The following is a 21364-nucleotide window of genomic DNA, read 5'->3' on the forward strand; positions in this document are numbered from 1 at the left end:
TAAATGTGTTTATATATAATTTAGTAGTAGTTACTTATTATGAATTAATATTAATTAGGGAATTAAAAAAGCACATGATTTTTGTGGGACTTGAGTGAGTCATACTAATGATAATAAAGGCGCATAAGCATCAATAATTATATAACAGTTACAAATTTAAATCCTTTAACATGGTATTTAAGTATGACTTTATAGTACTCCATATGTTCTTATTATAAATTAATATAGTGTTTGAGCCTTTGCACTCTATAATATCAATGCTAAAAAAAAATCATTAACCCTTTCACCTACAACTATTTGTCTTTCATGTTTGAAATAAAATAAAATTTTCAGTTATTAAATTCTATAAGACATGATCAATTAGTTCAGTTTTTCTTTTTATACCGAAAAGATAAACTAAAAATATTTAAATTAGTTCATTGTTTTAGAATATTTAAATATTTATTAACAACATAGAGGTGGATGTTTTAACATTAAATTTTTATAGATTCAAAAATTACTCGCCAAAATAATCTTTAACAATTAGAGGTAGGAGTTTGAACATTCAATTTGATATGAATGTCAAATAAACATCAGACTAACCTTTCACTTTCAAAAAAATTTGTTCATAGGATCATAGTTAATATCAAATACATATCAGTTACAGATTTAAATGGACACACGTAATTAGTGTTGATTTCTAGAATGAATAATTAAATAATTATTAGTATTAATATTAATCCAAAAAAGTTGATGGTGGTGGTTTTGATATTAAATACAATATCAATGTAAAAAATAATCTTCTCACTGTCCCTTCCCCTTCAAATTCTATTTGACGATTTCAATCCTCCTGCTCATTCAAAATTTGTTTTTATGATATGTCATCTGTTAAAATTTAGTGAATTAGTTTTTTTATTTTCATATTAATTTTCTAAATAATATTTAAATTTTCATATTACTAATTTTAAATTATTAATATGTCATTTGCAAAATTTTACATTCATCATATTAGTTAGTGTTTAGTTGATATTAGTTAATCGCTAAATAAAAAATTTAATATTATTAATACTATCATATTTGTGTTTTCAACTATTTTACCTAATAAAAACGAATCACTACCAAAAAAAAAATTTATGAATTCTTTTCTTAAAGGAAATTTAGGAATTCTTGGATCTAAACAAATTTAGTTATTTTAATCCATAAAATTTCTTAAAAAAAACACACAAAAAACAAAAATAAAAATTCCCGTGCATCGATGCACGGGTAAAAGTACTAGTACTATATATAAAGGGAGAGTTTTTGCAATCTTGAGGGCAACTTTGTCATTCAATAGTTATTACACTATAATCTAATTGTTTACATGGATATTTAAGTAAAAATACACATTAATTTCTAAAGATGCAATCACAACCGTCCATTCCATTGCAACCTTTCATCTTCCGTCAGTTTCTTCTATGCCTTGAGAACACTTTATGACTTAACAATGTATTGATCTTTCACTATTCTAATTGTTACAACTTTTATAATTTAATGATTTTATGACTTTTCATTTTTCAAAACTCCTCTTCATAATTTCAATTTATTCTAAAATGAAAAATATTCAATAATTGGATTAAGGAAGAGAATTGTTGAAACTTTTCACATTCTTCACAGTTTATTTTCCATGTATAAATACTCTTCATCTGTTTGATTTGTCTGCATCTTTTTAACCTCATCCACATTTTGAGCTTTAGAGTTGTTTAAAGTATACATGGCTTCCAGCAATGACTGCATATCAGAACTCAACTAGCTTATGTTTTAGGTTTCATTTCCTCTTAATTTTTCTTGAAGAATTCAGCATATGGCTAAGAGAAGCTTTTGTAAACATCCTCAAGGGGTTGTCCACACCTGACAAATTGGTTTCTAGCGGCTCAATTATTCATTCATATCACCATTTAACATCTGAATTGTCATTGGATAATTTTTAACAGGTATTTTTTGTAAGGTGGCATCCATTTTTTTTTTTTTTTGCTTTCTTTGTTCAATTGTGAAGATTTTTTGTTTCATTGGGTGTCATGCATATGTTTTTTATGTCAATTTTTGGCATTCTTTGTCCAATTGAGAAATGATTGTTTCTCAACTTATTTCTTCTAAATGAATGAAAGTATTTCCTTTCGGAAAAAAAAATCCATATAGATTTTAGACCTATATATCATGAATGCATTTTTGTATAAAAAATGGATGAAAGAACAAAAATTAATAATTCTCTATTTTAGAGGGACTAAAATCAATAAAAAATCAAATGGGGACCAAATTCAATAATTGACTATTTTAAGAGACAAAAACCATATTTAACCCAAAAATAAAGAATATACATTTAAAATAAAAATAAAATAAGTTTTAAAACTTCATATCGGTTATATTTCTATTAATTAACATATTTAAAAATAAAATATAAACATCAAATTTACTTTTTATATAGTATACATTAAATCGTTTTAGTTATACAAAACTTAGAAAATTAAAAACCTTAAAGATTTAATTTAAATCACACTTCAAAATTTATAATTATGGGACAAAAGTCTTTTCATTTTTACAATCTCAATCAGATGTAGATGTGGTTACTATTATATAGAAGTTATAAAATAAAATTACTATCCTTTAATTTTTTAGAAAGGAAAAAAATGTATTATTCACAGCTTTGAGAACAAAGCTTAAGAGGATACAAAATATGCATTTTTAACTTGGTACTTCACTTTCTTTGTAAATTAAAAAATAAAAATGTAATTTTAAAATAAACATGTAATTTTAAAATTAAAAAAGGAAAATTGATTAAAATATTACGAAAATAAGTCTTAAAGATAAATATTAATTAACCTATTTAAAATATATATCTATATCTATCTATCCATCTAATATCTATATGTATATCTATATTTATCTGTCTATCTATATCTATATAAAATATAAAGTTTAGCAAGCTCAAGGGTAAATTAGTCTATCAATAAACAATGTTTCATATATATTTTTCTTACCTATGAACTTTTAAGTAATTATACATATTATTTGATATGTAATTTTTCAGAACTGCTCGGTAATTACAAGACTTTTAATATCAGTCGTTCGATATTCCCCTTGAACTTCCTCCATCAATGTTAGTATATGACTTTCTATTATTAAGCTCAAAACTATTTTAAAAGAATTTATTATTATTTAATTTATATGAGTTATGGAATGTCATATGTCAAAATTAATATTAAATATGATATTAGCTATGAATTCCATAAGACACATTTTATTAGTTTAATAAAAAAACCATAAAATTTAAAGATCATTCAACAAAAAAACTCTCTAACCCTTCCTCTTGATCTTCCTTCATCAATGTCACTATATGAACTTATACTATTAACTACAACATTAATATCAAAAAAAAACTACAACATTATTTTAAATAAATTTAATATTATTTATTTCATATTAGTTATGAAACTTAAAAATACAAACTTAATATTAAATATGATCTTTAAAAAAAAGTTAACTTCTATCTATAAAGTACAATAAATTGGTATATCAAAAGAATAAATCAAAAGCATCAACTATATAAACAAGGACAAACGGCACAAAAAATTAAACACATAAAAAACCTACGACAAAAAATATACAATCAAAAACATAAATTAACACTTCGATAAAAAAAATCTAATTATCAAAAAAAGGTATTGTTTATACTCATTTTTCATACGAATAAATAATTTTAAAAAAATCATAAAAAACACAATACAAAATTAAAAAGAATCCCCCCGTGCAACGCACGGGTAAAAAATACTAGTAAAGAACATGAAAAATAAGACAGTTTCATGATGTAAGTCACCCCAATTTTTTTTTGGTACATTGCCTTAAAGAAAACAAAAAACTACGGTCTCACAAAGGAGACACCACACGCATCAGCCAACAAGAGCACTCCTAACCCCGCAATTGGGATCTCGGTTATTACTAAGTCATCATTCTGATCCGCCCCATGCTTAGCCAATAGATTTGCACAAGCATTCCCCTCACATAAAGTATGCCGAAGCTCCACAATCCAGTCCCTGCTTAGGAGGTCTTTAATATCACACACTAAAGCGGCATAAAGATGACTAGAAGATGGCTTGGACTTAACAAGAGTCACTGCGTCTTGTGAGTCGGATTGACACTCCACAATTCGATACCCCTGCTCCCATGCAAGAGATAAACCATGGAACATGCCAAGAAGCTCCAAATGCAGAATGCAACACTCATCCAGGTAGCCAAAGAAACCATTAAGCCACTCCCTGTGCATAGTTCTGAAGCACCCCCCAAAACCACCACGTTGAGGAGTCCCATGAACGCTTCCATCTACATTCAGCACAACACAATCAGCAAGACCCACCGTCCATCTCACTAACCGAGGAGTATGCAGAGGCACATCAACATCAACTGCAAAACAACGAGCTATATCATCAGACATAGCTAAAATATTACCTCCCAACACCTTCCAAGGAATCGACTTACCCTCCATGCACCAGACATTACGCAGTCGCCACACCCACCATAACGTCGACATAACCAACGGAGAATTCTCCTTCAGCACATCACGAAGCCATGCTTTCGAGTCCGCAATCGCAAAAGAGCTTCCTGCTGTGGAAAATCCCATATGACGCCAAACACGACGAGCTTGCTGGAAATCTCTAAGGCAGTGAAGCACGTTCTCCTCCCCAGTGTTACACACTACACAAGTAGCATTAAGCGCCATTCCTCGACGAAATCGACAAGCATTCGTAGGTAGTGCCTCTTGATACGCTAGCCACACAAAAACAATGCACTTCAAAGGAACCTTCAGCCGCCAGATCCATCCCCAAGACACCACAGCTGCCACATCACCAGGGTCTTGAATAGCTCGCTGCTGAAGCGTCCAATCATAGCCAGATGCAGTGGAGTAAATGCCAGAAACATGGCCCTTCCAACAAGTCCCATCTACAACATGAGAGTTTATTCTCACCGAAAAACCCTTGATACAATCAATAATAGGCTCTGGAATAACAGTCCACAACCGCTCAAACCGCCACACTCCATTGTCCCAAACATCACAAATACGCATCTCGACATCATGAATGTCCACATATAAAACAGTTTGACACAACGGGAACGGGGTACACCAAGGCACAAACCAGAACGAAGTAGACCCGTCACCCACTTTGAACTCGAACCCAGCTTGGAGGACATTATGAGCTTTCAAAAAAGTTCGCCAAACAGGAGACCCTGAGGTGTCACCAGCAGACAGAAAAGAACCACGAGAGAAATAATTAGCTCTCATAATGTCCACCCACGGTTTGTCTTTCACCAACACAAGCTGCCAAATCTGCTTCCCCAATAATGCGACGTCATGGTCCCTAGCCTTCCTCAAACCCAAACCACCCATACGCTTTGGGCGAGCCACTCTATCCCAAGCCACCAAATTCAAGCCACGACCAGTTCTATCTTTGCATATAAAATTTTTAATAACCGAATCCAACCTGTCACAGACTCCCTGCGGGATCCAAACCTGACTCATACAATAGGCCGGCATGGCCGAAACAACTGACTGAGCAAGGGTGATACGACCTGCTCTATTCTAGAGCTTACACTTCCAATCCGCTAACCTCGAGTTAATTATATCAAAAATGTAATCAAAGTCCCTCGCTGTCACCCGCCGTTGGAAAATAGGAAAACCCAGATACTTGCCAAGATCAGAAGTAAACTGGATCCCTGCAATATCAGCCAGCCGAGATTTTTTCTGATTAGAGAGCCCATTACACCCCAGAATCTTAGACTTTGCCTCACTAACCTTGAGGCCTGACGCTCTACAAAAAGTATCCAACAAGTCCTTCAATAGCCTAACCTGATTATTCTTTGCTTTCAAGAAATCAGATGGCTGAAGCTTCATTCTCTGACATGTGGCTCAATCAAGACCGAGGTCCACTATAAGACCATGGGTTGCGTACTACTGGATTTCACACTTTAACCATGGCCCAATCTCGATCCAACACGTGGCAAGGTTGTGGGAATAAAGCCAAAAACGAAAAAGGAACGCTGGAGATGAAAAAAGAAAAATATGATATTAGGTTTGTTTTTTTTTTGGCTTATAAAGGGGATACAGAACATGATATAGGAGGGGGGAACAACAGCAGTATTGGCGGCAGCGCACAAAGGAAGAAGAAGAACTTTGGTTCTTAATTGAATTTCATAGGTTCTTTATCTATTTCTTTGTGATTTTTATGGCCATGCTTGGCTAACTCCTCTCTTTAGCACTTGAGATGTGAATCCTTTTTATTTTTATGTCTTGATATTTCAGTTCTTTGTATGACTATTGGGTTTTTAATCTATGTATTCGTTTCAGTTAATTTGTGCTTGAATCGATGCGAGCTTTTTACTAATTCTTATAGGAACGAAAGTTATATTAAGAATTAGGGAACCACAGGAGCGAATTTATTAGACCTTCCCTACTGCTTAGGAATAAGAGTAGAATCTAATAGTGGTGGCTAGTATAAGAAATTTTAATCTTCAATTCAAGAGTCTAGGTGCTCGTAACACAGACATAGTAATTGAATTGAAAGTCTTGCTTAGCTATTAATTTAGTAAGTAAGAACATAGGCTAAATCACCATAGGGAGAACTCTCAATTTCATACAAACGCTGTTTTGTTTAAGGCATAGATTAAATTGGTGAAACTATACTCAGGTGCTATCTTTCCCATATAAATAAAAAAATCTTGTTAATTGCTTTATTTTATTTCTGTGAAATTGAACAATTGAATCACCCCCAACTTGTTTACTTTTATTCTCTAAATCATAAAATTAGTCTGAATCAATAATTGAACACAATCCCTTGGGTACGATATCTTTTATATTACTTCGGGCAAATTTTTATACTTGCAAATTGGCTTATCATGGCGCCTTCTTCTGCCCTCTTTTATTTTTTCTTTGAAGCAGATTCTCGATCCCTAGGGACCCACGGTTGGGTCGTTCTGGTGCCCCGGCCGGGTCGAGAACGGTTTGTTCCTTATCAAGTTGGTTCCGAATCTTACTTGGCCCGCCGGTACTTCCGGGTCGTCGTCCACCCTGCTTACCCCTCGTCATTCACACAGAAGGAAGGGAAAGCCCTTTTTCCATTTTATTGGACCCAGTGTCCCAGACCCATATCTGATTCTCCCAAAACGTCTTCCTCTTCTAGAGAAAGTTTCGTCATTGGGGTCTTATCCAAGCTTCCTCTTTTCAGTTGCGCTGAACTACTTGGCTCTCCTCCGGGCTCCAAGTTGTTCCCTCGATTAGGTTTCCCCTTTTACCGTCTTCTTCACACCTTCCTCCGAATATCTTCGTTTCTGATGAATTTCCCTTTTTACTTTTCAGGAAATATGAAGTTCTCTACTGCCGATCTGCTGGAGGACTTCCTCTCCGGGAACGTTAAGGCGCCCTCTCTGGTCCAGGTTGGAGAGAAAAGGCGAAGCTCGTCGGTGGGTGATGGTTCTCCCAATAAGAGGAAGCTAGGCGAGCTAAGCTCCCCAGTTGCACCTTTGACTGTCTCGGGTGATGGATCCATCGCGCTCGACCCCATTGTTCCGGATAGCGCACGCGATTCCTTGGTGCCCGATCAGCACGACGAGGTGAACGCTTCCCCAGTCGTGGGTACCTCTCGCCCCCTGACTTCAACGGCAGGCCAGCAGCCACCGTGCTCTGTCCGCCCTCCGTCTCCTTCGCCTGTCCAGACTACTCATGGTTCATCAGCCCCTAGCTCTCCTAGGGCTGGTGGCGGGGAAGAAAATCTTTCCTCAGACCGCCCAAAAGACCCTTCCAGCAACTCTTCCACCGACCCTTTTTCCTTCTTGCTTTTTCACCCTTATCTTGAAAAATTGAGGGAAGTTCCCAGCCAAAACCCGCAGGACGTTGCCCAAGAAGCTGTGTCGAATCTTCTTCGCGCCGGTTGTGTGTTCGCCCAAGTGGCTTGACAGGCTCGGCCCCTCACCGGAATTGCAGGGCTTCGCCAGGAGGTGGAAAAACTGCATTCTATCAACCTTCAGGCCAACAAGACCTGCTCCAATTTGTCCAACCAGTTGGCATCTGAGGTGGATAAGACAAAGAAGATGCAGAAGAAACTCGCGGAAGCGAAGCTTGCACAGATAGCGGCGGACGAGAAAGAGTGGAAGCTTGAAGTCCAGGTCGAGGAGCTCTGTAAGGACCTTGGCACCAAGGAGGCCATCATTGCTTCTCAGGAGGAAACCCTTGCTGCTAAGGACAAGGAGATTGCTGATTTGCGCGAAAGACTGGCGGACAAAGGTAAGATACTTGCTGAGGCCCGGTCGGATTTGGAATCGAATTCAAACTCTTGGTTGAGAAGGATGCCCAGGCCATCGCCTTGGAGAAGCAGATAAGGAAGGAGGCTGCTCACGCGGCGGCTAATGAGCGTATCCGCGACTTCCTAATTGCCAAGGCTCAAGTCAAGCACCTTCATCGTACTATTAACCTTGGCCTCCTGGGGGCTTTCAAGAAGGTTACCCCCACCGGACTGGTGGGTCCAGAAGATCCGCCGGAAGGTGCTTGTGTTGACCTTGGAGCCGCTGTGGAATAAGAGAAAAAGATATAATGTTAACCTATTTCGAGTTATTGTAACGCTTAATACCTCTTTACTTCGTTTAAACTTTTTGTTTGTATTTTACTTTCAAGTTAATCGATTCAGCTTTACTTCTTTATGTTTTATGCTTGTTTTAGCGCTTTTTAGAGTTTTTCTCTCTCGCACCCCCCATAGTTCCTTGCATAAGGAGTAAGGTCTCCTTCATTCAAACCGAGCCGATCAAACGCTCCGTCGTAAATGATGTCCGCTGAACTCCCTTGATCCAAAAGTACTCGTTGTACATTGAGTTGGTTGACGCGAAGGAGGATTACAATCGGATCGTCCAGATGCGGCTTTACTCCGAAGAAGTCATCGGAAGAAAAGATAATGTCTGGGTGTGAAAAGCCGAAAGGAACCTCCGTGACTGTGTTCACCGCCCTGGCGTAGCGCTTTCTAGCTGCACTAGTGACTCCTCCTTCTCCAAACCCTCAAACTATCGTGTTTACTCCTTTAGGTATCAAAGCATTACCGCCCTGTGTTTTAATAGGTTCTCCTGCCGCTATCAGCTTTCTCACCTCGCGCTGCAACGTGCGGCATTCCTCTGTGACGTGGCCCATGGCCTGGTGATAGGCGCACCATTCACCTCTCGGTTTGCCGCTCATTCGCGTTGCTCGCGGTTCCCGGAGATTCTATACTTCGCACGATCTGTCCAAGCACGCCATCTTTCCTTTTGGAGACGAATTCCTCCACTCCCTCGAGGATTTCCAATAGCTTTTCCTCTGCAATGTCCAAAGCTCCACTATTGTATTCACCCTTCGGACCTCCGTATCCTGTTGCTTCAGGCGACTATTGACCTCGCGAATCAGCCACCTCCAATCCTTGTGAGCGTCCAACGGCTGAGGTGATGGAGGTCCTTCTCCCGAAGGTTCCAACAAGAAGACTGAGGATTCCGCTTCCTCACCGCGCCGCATTCCATACGCGCGGCGCTAATCACGCGTGTGTTTCATCCTTCTTTTACTTCGTCGATGTTGCGCTTCCATCAAGTGTCACTAGCGAATCAAGAATTTAACCGAAAATCAAGAAACCAAAGAGAATTGCACGGAAAGTCGAACTTCTTTCAACCAAATCATAATCCACGTAGTCCGGGAATCGTAATCTACCGGTCTCCACAGACGGCGCCAAATGTTCTATCCATGAACATTGAGATGAGGTATAGTACCTAGAGTGTAAGGAACGTGATGCGAGATTCCTAGAGAGAATGAGAGCATAACCGCTTTAAAGAGAGAAAGTAACTGAATTTCAATCTTGTTATTTCACAAATGAGCTGAGAGTCCTTTACAATTGGTATTCATCCCCTATTTATAGATGTGGAGTTGGGCTTGGCGCCTCTAACCCTTCCTAATGGGCCGGTTGGGCCTCTGGGAGGAGGCCCAAATCCCTGGTCCGCTCGTCGCCTTAAGCTGGCGCTCCTAGGCGAGGGACCCTGGGATCTCGCCCAGTCCACTACTTTATTTGTATTATCGTTAATTAAGGTTTATATGTGATATTCTACTCTATTTTCTTCATAGTTTATAATTGATCCAATTTCTTCTTTTTTAAAAAAAAATTATTTTCTTCTTCATTTATGGTGTTCATTTTGACAATAAAATTCATTCAAATATTCAGACCGTAAGGAAGACACCACTCTACTTAATATTCATATATTTTTTTCGTTGATTCTAAATACCCTCCTTGCGACACGATATTGTCTGAGCTAGGAACATATACCATGGTGGTTTTAGGGGAAGAAATATGTTAAAACTACGAGTGATCATCACATTAGGGTAAAGAGCAAACACAAGTGTGTTGAACACCACATCTTTCACCCAAAACCTTAAAACTAGGGATGTCAATGGGTATGGGTGGGCATAGATAGTATATACCCACCACCCGCTCCACGTGTAAGAATTTATACCTGTAACCGCTCCATACCCACATGGATATCCATTAAGTTGGTTTAACCGGATTTTCAAATATCCGTGGATATCCATGGGCACCGAACACCCATGATCATAAATGGATTCACATAAGTTTACAGTCAATTAATGTGTAAAGGAAAATACTTCTTCTCTACCTTTTTTTAGTATAAGGGCTTCTTTTTACCGTTACCATTGTATAAGTTTACTTGAAGGAGAACTATAACTCAAACACAAATTCATTAGATAGTAGACTTAATATACATTTATATATATATATATATATATATAAGGTATTTTAGTATTTTATATATTGGGTGGGTATCATGGGTATGGATACATTAATATCTGTACCCGCCCCATTAATAAATGGATAGTAGCTAGAAATATCGATTAAATAAATCTGTTGATACCCGTGGGTGCGGGTAATTTTACCCATAGCGGTTTTTTATCCACGGGTGTGGATAATTTTAACATCCCTACTTAAAACATTATGTGTACGAAACATCTTACTTATAAACAACTCAAAATTGGATGGCCCTTTGTGATTTGAGGGGTTATTGTGATTCGTATGCTTAACTGGGTGGGGAGGAATTTAATGTTATTTAGTGGGGTGGGATTTGTAAGGAACATATGGGGTTTATATGACTGGTCAGGGTATATTGGATGTGTTTTTTTGCTGTCTAATTGTGCAGGGTGCTTTAGCAGGCTTCGTTTGGAAATGCTTGTGGAATCACAACATGGAGGATATATTCATTGCTATGGGATCAGAAGGTTTTTATTTCAAGTCGTGGGATCAGAAGGTTTAGCATGTAGTTTGGTTTCATGTACATGTTAACTAGTAATTTGCTTTGGGGTTAATAGTCAAGGTACTGTTTAGATTTTAGGTGGATTTTTTAAAGTGGTTTCTTTTGTAAGGGATGAATCTTTGATATTTGGATACTACTCTTTTTCCTTACCTAGGATTTTTTCCCACTGGATTTTTCCTATGAAGGTTTTAATGAGGTCCTATCTCAAAGTCTCTTTGTGGTCGTTGGGAGGGGTTTGTACACTCTAGAGGAGTAGGTTTTGATAATATGTTGGTTCTATTTTTTGCTTGATTTATGGCTAATCAATAATATGAGTTTATGTTGTCAAAAAGAAATATTTAAACAACTCAAAATTATCATTTTCTTTCTATGTGAGACTTACTCACACTTGATAGTGCCTTTTATAATTTGAATAAACTTAATAAATTTAACGCAAAATTTTTAAGAAATTACACGAAAAAAGAAAATTAATATCCTTGTGCATCGCACGAGTAAAAAATACTAGTAAATTAAATAGAAACAAATATAGGCTTTTTCATTCCATAAAATTTTTTTTATTTAATTTTTTTATATCAGAAAGATAAATTGTTTCCTCCAAGAATATTGATCATTGGACGTCCCCACCCCAACCCATATTTCCCTGACTCTTACCACTATATATGTTTTTTTTATAGGTAAATGTTAGTTATTAATTGTTAGTAAATTAGTTCCTTCACTAGGATTTGAACTCTGACCCTTCAATACCCTTTATCTTCTTAGCTCAGTAAGTGAGCTACTCATGTCCCCGAGCAATATATGTAATATAATAAATTGAGAAATTATTAACTTTAAGACATAAATTAAAAGAAATAAAATTCTGAGAAATAAGTTAAAAAGAAAATTAAAGTTGACAGAGAAATTAATTGAATGGTAAAATGTTTCTAAATATGGGTAATTGTAGTAAGCTAAAAATTTACAAATTTATTATCAGTAATCACTTTTTTATTTCAAAAGAATTATTTAAATTTGACTTATTTATAAATAAAAATGGATAATATAAATAAGGTTATCCTAGTTCGTATGAATATACTTTTATGCTTAATAATTATTATCACTATAAGAAAATCTCATTTTTAGTGTAAAATATTAGTTCGATACTAAAGCTAATTTTTGTTCTTTAGCGTCAAATAAAAATTAAATTCCTAGTGTGGTGATTTTTAGGAGGCGTGCTGCGAATTCTGGTTTTATGTTAGTTGCACCTCCTTCATGAGGGGGTTTGTCCTCATGTTGTTTTTCTCATTCAATGATATTTTCAGCTTTTAAAAAAAATTCCATTTAATGAAAGTCTACCCCCATATGACGTTACTTAGCTTCAGCTTACTGACCATAAGTGTGGCCCACAACAGACGCAAAAACCATCAATCAATTTAGCGTCCACCCATTATCAATTAGCAGCACTTCATGGACAAAGCTAACTACATCGATCGCTTAGTGTCGGTTATGGTTATGGTCATGCTAATGTGAACATGGCATCCCTACTCCTCCCTCAAATCCTTAACCCTCAAACTCTCACGACCACAACTCTATTGTCATTCCTACCTCTCACGGTGCCCCCCCCCCCCCCCACACATTGCACCTCCCTCAAACCCTCACCCTCACCCTCCCAAACCTTCACCCCTACAACTTTGTTATGAACGCACTGTCGCGGGTGCGTGGCAGAGTATTCTACTTTGAATGCAGTACAAGGTGTTGAACACCAGGATCGATCTCACAAGAACTCGGTGAAGTATTAATTGATAATAGAGTAAAACAAAGCAATTAAAAAGGGGGTTTGATTGATTTGATTGTAAAGTAACAAACAAAACTTAAAAGAGATTTAATCAGATAAAAGAAAGTGTTAGTCATCGAATTATAACATTCAAGTGCAACAAACCTTCATTGGTTACAAAAGATTAATTCTTCCTTATTGTTTCCCTAATTCGTGAGAGTTGATTAACTAAGCGAATATCAATTCACAGTTTCCTAAACTAAGCGATTAAGAAACAGTTACGAACTAACATGAACTAAGCGAACATGCATCAACTCTTATTTCTAAAACTACGGAATTAAGCAAACCCTAGATCAGAAATAGAGATGAAGAGAATTAATAAAGAAGAAATTTGCATTAAAAACAGAACCTCAAGTTTGCATGTAAGTCTCACATTGCTAATGAGGAGAAAAAAGATCAAGTTATGCATCTTGGAGAAGTCCCACATCACTTAGATTAATGAGGGGTGGGAGGGTCCAATGCTATATATAGGGATCTCAGACTCCTTGTTTCAACACACCAAAAACACCAAGCAGTAGCACCTGTAAACACTTTAAGTTTATATTTGTGTTTTTTTCTCTTATACTCTTGTTTTAGAGTATTGTGAGATGTAGTTCAAATATTTACTTTGGAGAGTGTGAGTGTACTGGGGTCATGAGGTGGTTGAGAGTGAAGTCTATGTGTTGTAACAATTTTCACATAATGTTTATTCTCTGGTTGTCGGTTTTGACAACGGCCGTGATTTTTGTCGGTTTTGACAACGGCCGTGGTTTTTTCTCCAGTTTTGGAGTGTCCACGTTATATTATTTTGTGTTGTTGATTGTGCTCCTGATTTATTTTACTTCTTCAGCTTCAGCTGTGTTATTTTCTAACAAAACCTGATCCACTCTTAACAAGTTCAGGGTTGATCAAGTAGAGCTCAACCCGACCAACCTGTCCATTTTCTATGTCTACTATTGGCTGATCAAAACTTGGTGAGACTTAAGTACTAGAATGATCATATCAAAGTCATTTAAGAGTGGATAACAAAAAACTCTCCTTGGAAATAGCAAACACGTTCATTAATGGAAGATTAGTGGAAATGGAATCAGATGATTTCGAAGAAATAAAGATTGGAAATCGGGCAATCCATTAATGAAACACTTAATGAATTTGAAAAGAAACAAAGCAATAGAGGAGCATATATAGAGCCAAAGGAGCAGCCTAGGCAGAGAAGAGAAGAAAGAATACGAAAAAACAGAGGAGTCTTGTCTTTGGTATTGTGCTCAACACGCCCTTCTTGTTCTGCGTTGATTCTCAATTCTCATTGCGAGCAGTTTAACAATGTTTCTCAAAGTCCAACTGTCATGGAATGTCATAATTGCTGCTGAAAATCTGCAACAAGGAAGTTTAATGCTTCAGCGAGCAATCCTCATCCGCCTTCTGGGTGACTTTGCTGCGAAAAGGGCCACCAAAGATCTGGGTTATTTTACTGCAGTGACTACACTGGATAAAGTAGGAGAAGGAAAAGTCAGACAGCATACTGGGGATGTGCTCTTCCCTGTTGTTTTCAACGCTGTGACCTTCAAGCTTTTCAAGGGGGAGATAGTAGAGGGTGTTGTCCACAAGGTTCTGAAGCATGGGGTTCTGAAGCATGGGCTTTCTCTCACATGTGAAGATGGCTGATTACCGCTACTTTCCTGGTGAGAATGCTTACTTCATGAATGAAAAATCATCCAAGATTGCGAATGATGTCCTGGTGAGATGGCTTATTGCATGATTATAGGCTAACTGATATCCCTGCACTTACTACGTCCCTAATTTTGCTGTCATTTAATATCTTATCATGATCTCATTACCCCCCTTCAAGTTGGTGCATGCAAATTACAAATGCCCAACTTGCACAGCAAAGATGTGAACTGAGTTGGACCAAGGGCCTTTGTAAAAATATCAGCCAATTGTGCGCGCGTAGGGACGTAAGCTGGCGCAATATTTCCAGCAATATACTCATCTCTGATGAAGTGACAATCAACTTCGATGTGCTTGGTGCGCTCATGAAAGACTGGATTCTTGACAATATGAAGTGCAGCCTGACTATCACAGTGAATTCGCATAGGCTGAGGATGTGAGATACCAAGACTGCGAAGGAGACCTTTGAGCCATTTCAATTCTCCTATAATAGCTGCCATGGAACGATACTCTGCCTCAGCAGAGGAGCGAGACACTGTTTGTTGTTTCTTAGTTTTCCAAGATATTGGTGAGGATCCTAATAGAACAAACCATCCTGTAAGTGACCTGCGAGTTAAAGGACAACTCGCCCAATCAGAATCACACCAACCAGATAATTGCAGATCACAATCCGAACGCAAAAGAACTCCCTGTCCTGGATTTCCTTTCAAATATCGAACAACTCGGACAACAGCCTCCCAATGATCTTGTTTAGGCGCCTGCATAAATTGCGACAACACATGCACGCAGTAGGAAAGTTCAGGTCTGGTAAAACACAGATAAATAAGACGGCCTACTAACCGCCTATACTGATCAGGATGAGGAAAAGGCAAACTCTCAGAAAGTGCCAGGCGCTGGTTCTGTTCCATTGGAACACTTGCTGGTCTAGCTCCCAAAAAACCAGTTTCTGCTATAATGTCAAGTGCGTATTTTCGTTGGCAAAGAAAAATTCCAGCTGAAGATCGTGCCACTTCAACACCCAAAAAATATTTGAGAGACCCCAAGTCTTTCATGTGAAAACAAGCATGTAAATAGGCCTTAAATTTGGTGATAGCTTCAGGATTATTGCCTGTAATAATGAGATCATCAACATACACCAATACCACAAGGTGTACCCCCGGTTTTTGCAAGACGAAAAGAGAATAGTCAGAGAGAGATTGTTGAAAACCGTAGTGTTTCAATGCAGTTGAAAGCTTTGCAAACCAACAACGAGGCGCTTGTTTCAGTCCATACAAGGACTTGTTAAGTTTAAATACCATGTCAGATTGTTGAGGAAGAAAACCAGGTGGCGGCTTCATGTATACAACCTCCTCAAGATCACCGTGTAAAAAGGCATTGTGCACATCCATTTGATGCAATTCCCAAGCTCGTGCAGCTGCTATGGCCAACACCGTGCGCACTGTCACCATTTTTACAACAGGTGCAAAGGTCTCGGTGTAATCGATCCCCTCCACTTGACGATTGCCAAGAATAACTAACCTGGCTTTGAATCTTTCTACACTTCCATCAGATTTATGCTTTATTTTGTAGACCCATTTGCAGCCAAGAGCCTTCTTTCCTAAAGGCAATTGTGTCATTTTCCAAGTTCCATTGCTTTCTAGTGCTTGTATTTCACTTTTCATGGCATCTCTCCATCGACTGTCTTTTACTGCATCGGCATAAGAGATAGGCTCTTTTTCCTGTGAAATGGATGCAAGAAATACACGATGTGCAAGAGAAAACTTGTCAGAATTCACATAATCAGTTATGGGATAGGGTGCACCTGAGTCTGCCTTTGGAGAGGATGAACAGTTGGATGGGCTCAATCTTCTAGTAGTATTTGTCACATAATCCCGCAAGCGAGTAGAAGGTTGTTTGAGTCTATGTCCTCTACCCAATATTGACTCAGATGATGATGTAGATGGGAGCACCACATCTTGTTTGTCCATCGTCTGAGGAGTAACAACCTGCTCATCACACTCTAAATCTGGCTCACCCCCCTTATCAACCACGGTTGCAGTACCACTTTCTTCAGTACATCCTGTGTGATCTGTTTCTATTACACCATCATACACTTCATCAACCATTCCTTCGCAGCTCCAATTATTAGGAGGGACGTCTTCTCTAGTAGTGACATCATTAGCGAAAGGATATTCAGCTTCAATGAATTCAACATCTCGAGAGACAAAAATCTCTTTTGTTTCTAAATCGAACACCTTCCATCCTTTCTTGCCATATGGGTAGCCAATGAATACACACCTCTTACTTCTACTTGCAAATTTATCACCGTTCCTCTTTTGATTATGAGCGTAGCATAGGGAGCCAAATATTCTCAGGTGTTCATACGCAGGTTGCTGCCCATGAAGCATCTCATATGGTGTTTTCCCATTCAAAACACTGGAAGGAGTTCGGTTGATTAAATATCCTGCAGTTAAAACACATTCTCCCCAAAACTTAATCGGAAGATTACCTTCAAACCGTAAGGCTCGAGCGACATTCAAGATATGTCTATGCTTTCGTTCCACTCTCCCATTTTGCTGCGGTGTGCCTATGCAAGATGTTTGGAAAATTATTCCATGATCAGAAAAATATTTTCTCATGCATGTAAATTCTGTCCCATTATCACTTCTGAATATTTTTACTTGTTTATGAAATTGCCTATCAACCATGGCAAAAAAATTGTGAAGCGTTTGGGACACTTCTCGTTTGTCTGCTAACAAGTATACCCACACGGCACGTGAATAGTCATCAACTATTGTCAGAAAATAAAAAGCACCACAGGTGGAAGAAGTTCTATATGCTCCCCATAAATCACAATGAATTAATTCAAATGTACTACTGGCTTTATTGTCACTCAAAGAAAACTTCTCTCTAGTTTGTTTAGCTCTAAAACAAACTTCACATGCTTTGCTCACTACATTGCTATCTTGATGTTTACTAACTTCAGGAATTAGTCTAGTAACCTTCAAGGAAGGGTGTCCCAACCGTTTGTGCCACATGTCTATGGAATGCATCCCAACAGTTTTGCAAGCTCTCACTCTTCGAATGCCCTTGAAGAAATAGAGCCCATCCCTTCGTTCACCCGCTCCAATCAGCATCCTCGAAGTACGGTCCTGCACAACACATAACTTATCAGTGAATTGAGCAACACATTTCAATTCATCTATAAACTGTGAAACAGATATCAAATTGCAGTCCAGTTTAGGCACATAGAGAACATTAGTTAGTTTTAGTCCTCCATCCAACACTACACTTCCTTCTTTGATTGCTGTTGCACATTGTCCATTAGGAAGTCCAACTGGACAACTTTGAATATCACGAACTTCATGCATACAGTTCAAGTTACCAGTCATGTGGTCGGAAGCTCCTGTATCAATTATCCATGCATTGGTATCACACTCACCTGTCATCTTGTCCTTAGAATTTGTTTTCTGAGCATTTAGTAACTCTACCAGTGCCTGCCACTGTTCTGTAGTAAGCCCTGCCAAACCCGAACCATCTCCTTCTGATATTTTGGTTCCTGTACTTGTTCCGCCACTGTGCACAGCATTTGCGCGTACAGCCCCTCCTTTCCCTCGTCCAGATCCTGATCGCTGCTGCAGTTGCTTGCCTCGTCCACCATTTTTCCCTTCATTTTTTGGTCTGTCTCCCCACCAGTCAGGATAACCAATGAGTTGATAGCAACCTCCTGCTTCATGTCCTGCTCGATGACAATGAGTACAAGTCACAGACTTGTCATCCCATCTTCCCTTAACTCCTCGTTCACCTGTTTGAACAGCCAAACCCATCACTTCTCTTCTTTCTTCTTTGGTTCGGGTGATCGTCCTCACCCTTTCTTCTTGAATCAGTGTAGAATATACCCTATTCAGAGTGGGTAGTGGATCTGTTGCGAGGAGGTTTGATCGAACAGTTCCGTAAATAGCATCATCCAATCCCATGAGGAATTGATGAACTCTTTCTTCCTCTCTCCGCTTCTCCAATTTTGAGGCTACGTCACATTTGCATCCTCTACAACTACAAACTGGAATCTGTTCGTAATTAGCCAAATCATCCCATAAGGTTTTTAGTTTTCCGTAATATGCGACCACTGTCATGCCATCCTGTTTGCACCTCGCCAAATCCGATTTCAGCTGCTGAATTCTTGGGCCATTCACCACAGAAAATCTTTCTTTGATGTCTGTCCACAAATCTTTTGCGTTTTCCACGTAAGACATGGTGGAACGCAGATCTGGTTCGATGGTGTTTAGAATCCATGACACTAGCATAGACTGTACAGTCCACCAATCTTCCATCTCAGGTGAGCCTTCCTCTGGAGCTTTAATGGTGCCCTCTATAAAGCCCCATTTTCTTCGAGCCCGCAATGACAATCTGATGGCCCGTGCCCATTCTTCGTAATTCTCCCCTTTAAGTTGCACTTGAGTAATCAAGTTTCCTGGGTTGTCGTTAGAATTCAAATCATATGATGATGAAGTCTTTTTCACCATCTTATCTTCCTGCTTACGAGGTTCTTCCTTCGAAGTCTCCTCTTCATGAATAGCCATTGCCCTGGTTTTGAATCAAAGCCTGGAGTTGGCTCTTGATACCATAAAGAAATAATATGACAGAAGAAATTCTGTTCTGTTATTCATCTCTACAGTATATCAATATATACAGAAAACTTCACCCTAAAACTCCTATGATTGGGCTATACAGATTATAGATTGATTCACCTAATAAAAACTCCTAAGATATGTCTAGAGTTGACTATCCAAATTGATATTGCATGATTATAGGCTAACTGATATCCCTGCACTTACTACGTCCCTAATTTTGCTGTCATTTAATATCTTATCATGATCTCATTAGATCGGTACAAGGTGGATGGAGACAAAAAGGGGGTTTGAACTTCATGCCTTGGTCAGTTTGGAAGGCAATTATCTTGGACCAATTGCATCCCCTGATATCTAGCTACATTTTCTTGTAGTTTGTTTTTATGTTGCATTTGAGTCTGTTTTATTTCCTGGGACAAATCATGGAACCCATTAACCAAATTAATGCAGTGTGGATCTGGTCTTGTGAATAACAGATTTGTGATTCCTTCTAGTCGTTTGTCTTCTTTTATCATTAGCAAAATTATGCCTACTGTTCTTGCTTTCTTTATTGAATGACCTCTTAAAATTCCGTTATCTGCTACTTGAATATTATATCAACTACAAAAGATATCTGTAATTCTGCAGTTAAATGATAGAGAATGCAGAACTCTTAAACTAACTGTGTAACTCAGTTACTATGCTGCCAATATTTGAGCTTGTAAAAGCATCAGCTTTCATTACTGGACATGGTTGAGAGCAGATAAAAACCTTTGGTGGTCCAACAAAGAAAGTTGCTCAACCTATAATCTTTTTTCTGGTTCCTACACTCTATTGCTAGAATGCTGGGTGTCAAACTGGCTTCTCCGTACATCAAGCAGAAGTACAGAACCCAGAGCAAGAACTAGAGCTTAGAGGAGTGATGTGAGTAGGTTGGTTAAATACAAGTGCTATGATTCATTCACACTTTCTCTTCATTTACACTTTGCTTTCTATTTATCTCTCTTCTCTTTCAATCGTATTATCTATCACATTTCTTACTTTCTCATTATTTTCTTCCTATCGCTTATCTTCACTCCATTTCCACTTAAGTGTGATTGAAACTTTATCATGAAAGGAAAAGGGCATGAATTTCCGGTTTAGTGTTAAAATTTGTAGACAACAAAGCATATTAGGAAGGATAGGATGTATAACGGTGTTAGCCTTCCATATTAGGGTATTACTCCCTCCGTTCCAGAAAGTTTGTTGTTTTGCACCATTTTTTAATATCCCAAAATGTTTGTTGTTTTAGAAAACCAATGCATTTTTTTGCAAAAAAATTTCACCTATACCCTCATTTAATACATTTTCTCTCACTTATTACCTTTCATATTAACCAACCACAACTCTTCCATATTAATTACATTCTTCTCTATCTAAGTATAATTTAATAGTTGCACATCATACTAGTAAAATTAAATAAGGGCAATCTAGTCAAATTATACTATCAATAATTGTTTTCTTACTCTTTGTGCCACAACCTTAAACTACAAACTTTCTGGAACGGAGGGAGTAGGAAGGATAGGATAAGTAGATTAGGGTAGGGGTGCATGTAGGCCAGTTTGGTTTAGTTTTAGGGAACATAAAAACCAAGGTTATTAAAACCGAATCGGTGATCAAACCGGTGAGGACACTGGTTCACGATTCATTGGTTCAACCGTAATGAAACCGTGGTCCAACCGGTTTTACCGCTATCAATTAATTAATATTATTTTAAATAAATATATAACCTATTAGGTAATAATATTGAATAAAAAAAAGAAAAACATCAAACTACAAATGAAAATGACACAATATAGTCATAATTATATAACTAAAATAGTTGATTTAAAACAACAATAGATAAAATTAACTATAACTTCACAAGTAATAGAATAAAGAAATAAAAATTACACTCAATTTTATTTAATATCAATATCAATATATATTAGAAAAGAACAATTTCTAGCATGACGTGTCGCTC

The 21364-nt window shown here is 37.7% G+C and overlaps 1 pseudogene; it reads left to right on the forward strand.

Annotated features, from left to right (window-relative positions):
* The first annotated feature begins 14428 nt into the window (after nt 1-14428).
* LOC130720770 (DNA-directed RNA polymerase V subunit 7-like) lies at nt 14429-19855 on the forward strand (annotated as a pseudogene).
* The last annotated feature ends 1509 nt before the right edge of the window (nt 19856-21364 follow it).

This window comes from Lotus japonicus, chromosome 5 (genome assembly GCF_012489685.1).
Source record: "Lotus japonicus ecotype B-129 chromosome 5, LjGifu_v1.2".
Taxonomy (NCBI): Eukaryota; Viridiplantae; Streptophyta; class Magnoliopsida; order Fabales; family Fabaceae; genus Lotus; species Lotus japonicus.